Source organism: Mycetomoellerius zeteki, unplaced genomic scaffold, assembly GCF_001594055.1.
Source record: "Mycetomoellerius zeteki isolate Tzet28-1 unplaced genomic scaffold, Tzet1.0 scaffold48, whole genome shotgun sequence".
NCBI classification, from domain to species: Eukaryota; Metazoa; Arthropoda; class Insecta; order Hymenoptera; family Formicidae; genus Mycetomoellerius; species Mycetomoellerius zeteki.
In genome coordinates, this window is record NW_017257479.1 from 756,408 (window position 1) to 761,107 (window position 4,700).

General features: G+C 36.4%; 1 protein-coding gene across 3 annotated transcripts in view; it reads right to left on the bottom strand.

The window, feature by feature from the left end:
* The window catches only part of Snap25 (Synaptosomal-associated protein 25kDa), a 49,047-nt gene extending 45,486 nt beyond the window's left edge, over positions 1 to 3,561 (bottom strand). For 2 of the 3 annotated variants that reach the window (XM_018455370.1, XM_018455373.1), the window contains exon 1: positions 2,518 to 2,731. The gene's annotated coding sequence lies outside the window, so the exon portion shown is untranslated. Of the gene's footprint in view, positions 1 to 2,517; positions 2,732 to 3,444 lie in introns of those variants that run through there. The other variant, XM_018455372.1, reaches the window with a different exon arrangement.
* Positions 3,562 to 4,700: the final 1,139 nt, after the last annotated feature.

Genomic DNA, 4,700 nt, shown 5'->3' on the forward strand with positions numbered 1-4,700 from the left:
CAGCCAATCTTTTTTTTCAGTGTAGAATTATAAATAAAATTTTATCCCAAAGTCCGGGTTGAACGCCCAAAATGGCTTTGTAATTTGTTTAAAATGCAATTGAAAAATATACAATCAGCATTTGTTTATTCCAATAAATATTCTCAATTCTAAAACAAGGATAAACAACGTGACATACGAAAATAATAGGAAAGTTTTATAAAATCCGAATGTAAAATCCGCATTTGAACATAACACTTTTGAATATTGAGAAACAAATATGAGAAAAATAACATAATTACGCACGAGCTCAATTATCCGTGATGAATTATTGTAGAAGTTGTCTGTAAACATATTTATAATAATTACTCGACTGACGAGGGATCGAATTTAATTTCGATACGTCGATCGGAAATTTCAATCGGAAAATTGAACGGCGTAGTGTCGCCATGCGCGCATACATACAGGATATCCCAATATCTCCAAGCTGTTTTGCAATGACAGATTCATCGATGAATTTCAAATTGATTTTATCCCCGCGCGCAAGGCGGAAATTTGTTGGGAGACTCAATTGACAGCCGTATATTAATTAATTTTTGAAAAGTGGGAGATCTCGAATACCGTACGAGCGTAAATAAATTACGAGATCTTAGTTTTTTTTCGTGGAGAGAAAACATTTTCGCCACAGCGAAAAGTGGAGCCAAGTTCTCAATTACGAAAATTTCTCACGTCAAAACGACCACGACTTTCCCGCTAACTTCCCTGCCGACGAAGAACTAATTTCAAACTCATTAAAGAATCACTAAGAAATAATACGTCGGTCTCGGATTATGTATTCACGATCGTATTTAAATTGCCTCGTGGATGCTCGAATACTCCCAAGGGTTCGTCATCTGGCTGATTACAACGGCGACTTCGCAATATTATCAATTTTATTTTTCCTCAGTAGTTGCACAATCGAAAATCTATTCGTATCACTTTAGACCCGTTTGTTTGTCACTACATTGGACTGCATTAAAATTTTCTTTCTCGCTTTCGCCCTCCAAACTTCAAATATATATCTCTTTCATATTAAATAAAAAAAACGAGTGTAATTTAAAAGGTCTGTGTACCTTGAACCATAACTACATTGTACAGCTTGAAAATAACAAAAGTGAGCAAGTTCAATAGAATATTTAATATCGTTTGTCAACACGTTGTACAGAATTTATTCACTTTTGTCATTTTCACCTCATTTCAAGATACACAATCGACTTCTTGGATAGCGACATGTAACATTTTCGCTAAGAACGGAAATGTGACAAAAGAAATTTTTTATCATTGCAAATAATGGAGAAAATTTTTAGTTTTCATTTTTTTCATTTTAGAAAAAAATTGAATGATCGCTACCTAAACCACAAAAAACAAATTTATCTGTCTGTATCGCCATGCCCTAATCATACTCTCTAAATTTCTTGAAGTGAAGTCTTACTCCAAAAGAATTAAAATACTGTCAAACACTATTGAAAAAAATGAAAAATTTGCGCTCTTGAATAAGAGTGGCAGATTTTCACTCTTTTTTTTGGAGTGAGATTCACTCTAAAGAAAAGAAATCTCACTCTTTTCCTGAAATGAATCTCACTTCAAAAGTGTAAAATCGCACTCCAAAAAAAAGATTGAAAATCTACCACTCTTATTCAAGAGAGTGCAAATTTTTCGCTTTTTTTATACAGTGGTAGTATTTTAACTCTTCTGGAGTGAGATTTCACTCTAAGAAATTTCAAGGATATTAATTTTAACAGATATTAACATCACACGATTAATATCGTGCACATTTCTTTTCTTTGAAAAACTAGAAACATCAATTAGTTGTAACAAATTTTTTCAAAAATACACAACCTTAAAAATAATATCCTTAAAAATACTTTCTAAGGATATTAAAATATATGTATAAAAATTACTTAATAACTTTTGTTAAAGTGATGAAAATTAACACGGGACACAAATGACTCAATGTGTGTGACTAAGGGTTAAGTACGAAGTCAAGTAAGTACGAGAAGCTCGATTAATCTTCACTGCGTTCTATCGCGGATCGATCTCTCGTATCCGCCCCGTTGAAACCGGCGCCGAAGGACGGGAAGATAATAAGTCTTTCGCATTGCTTGCATCTTTTGCATTCAGGGAATCTTCACTTTCTCTCTCTCTCTCTTTAACGCACGAATACGTATTCAAATGCAAAAATTTTGTAAGATTTCAAGCACAACGCGAACAGACCTGAGGATGGATTGTGGAATTTTAAAATGAGGTGAAAATTACAAAAGTGAGCAAAGTTACTAGATATTGACCAATTAAATTATGAATATTCTAGTGAATTTGCTTACTTTTATAATTTTCAACTTAATTGAAGATACACAATCGACCCCCTGATATCTTGAAGCGCACAGGAAGGCGGTGCATCACGCTCTATATATAAACGAATTAGCTTATTCGCGGGGAATGCTCTCACGGCGAGGCGCCGTCGAGAGCAAACCAGGCGCGCTCTTGGTTACGCTCACTAACCTTGAAGTGGATCGATAGACCTGGCGAGGCTGGCGTCTGCTGGTGGTACGACTTCCTCAACTGGAGAACCGACGGAGGTGACTGGCTGTCACTAGCACTGACGACGCCGACGGTCGCGTACGTGCCGCTGGATACGCCGTAATAGCGACGGAGCAAAACGATTTCACGTCACGTCCCGAGTGCGCGCACACGCACAACGCAACCACGTTCGGACCGCGACAGATCGCGAATGAGCGCAGTGAAGTGCGGCGCTATAGTCAACGGGCCACGTGACTGCCTGAAGTGCGCGCGCACGCCAAGAGCTACCGTTACGCGGGAAACGGGGCGTTTCGAATCACGCCACGTTCCGTTCTGATTTGCGTTTTCTTTCTGTATCAGATTGCGCGTTAGAGTTTGATGGCAAATTAAAAATTAAACAATGAGATAATTTTAATTTTCTAATTTCCGTTTCATTATATTCATAATTTTGACCACGTGACCGATTTTGACGCTAAAAATGAGCGTCGAGCATCAGCATGGAATTGTATATACCTTTCGCTCTATTTTACGTGCCTTTTTACATTCTTCCCTTCTTAGACAATTTCACACCGTAAATATCTTTCTCAATTTTATCTCCCGAGATAAAATTTTCCACGACATAAAATTTCTTTTCTTAGGAAATAAAATTTATAATAAAGGCTAGTGCTAATATTAGAAAATGTTCGAAAACATCATGAATATTTCGTCCGCCTTGTTTCCGCTGAACCGACGCGTTACAGATTCGCCCGCGATATCGGGTGACTGCGCGACTGCGTCGCTCAGAGGAAAATCGATACGGAACCTCGCTTTGACACGCAACGTGCGCCGCATCGCCGTTATGTCGTTCAACATTTCGCGATGTATCTAAAAGATGTAGACTACGACGACAAGAATAGCGCGCGTACTCACCGCCAGAGATGGAATCCGATGAGAGTTCCCTCGAATCCTCGGGAATCTACCGTTCCCTCTACGTAATCCTCGATGCACAAGCGGCTTGAAACTCCTGTCGGGCGAAGCGCAGCCCGCTGACAACCGGAAGTTGGCCGCGAACCCCCACGCAAGCCGCCAACGACGTAATTCGAACGGTAACCACGGAGACGTCGCGACGGAGCGATGCGCGGGTAAAATGAAATCGAGTTAAACTCGGTCTATTTTTATTTTCTTTATGACAAGCTCGTGTACTTTAAACTCGTACTTTAAACGTATTTCAAACTCGTAATTTACTCGGTCTATTTTTTTTTTTTTTAATAACAAATGCTTCTACAAATATCGATTAACTTACTTTTTTTATTCTACTCTAGTTCTAAGAAATTAGAAACGGATGAAGAGTAAGTTAAATCAAGATTAAAGTTAAACAAAATTAAAGTTAAAAAAGAAATGGACAAAATTTGTGTGTACTTTAAACTCGTACTTTACTCATGTATTTTAAACTCATGTACTTTATTTACCCGTGATCCATGTAAAACATAATATGTGTATATAAATGTAACAATATATATATATGTATATGTGTAATATACACATAATACATGTATATAGGCATGTAAGTGCGCGATTATATAAATCTCGTTTGTACATTAAATCATAATCAAAGTTGTGATTTCTCGCACTAGAATAATTGTAAATCTAATAACAAATTTAGTCACTCGCATAACACCAAAGTAATGCATACTAAAAATATATATGTAAAATTAAAATTAAATGTAAAAGCATATAAATATTTTAAACAATTAAATAATATGTTATATTTAATAGAAAATATATTATTTCATTATCGAATTATTGATTATTATTGATTACATTATGCCATTGCATTTAATATTTTATATAAAATAGCCTTTTCAATGTATATTAATCCAATGTGGTGCGAGTAATCGAATTCACCATATATATAAGTGCCATCGAGCAATATGCGTAACGTATACAAACATAGGTAAATATGTAGTATAGGGGAGCACTCTCCGATTACCTTGATCTTGACATACTAGGTGTACAAATAAGTTTCCGGGTTTCACACATGGATAACGCCAACGACACATGTAGTCGACATACATGTCTGAAGTTGTTTATTTTTTGTAGTTGCGACATCTAACGACAGTAATCAATCATAATATTTCCAGTTTCGCGACGAAAAAAAATTTTTATGCAACAGTAAAAATGTCGGG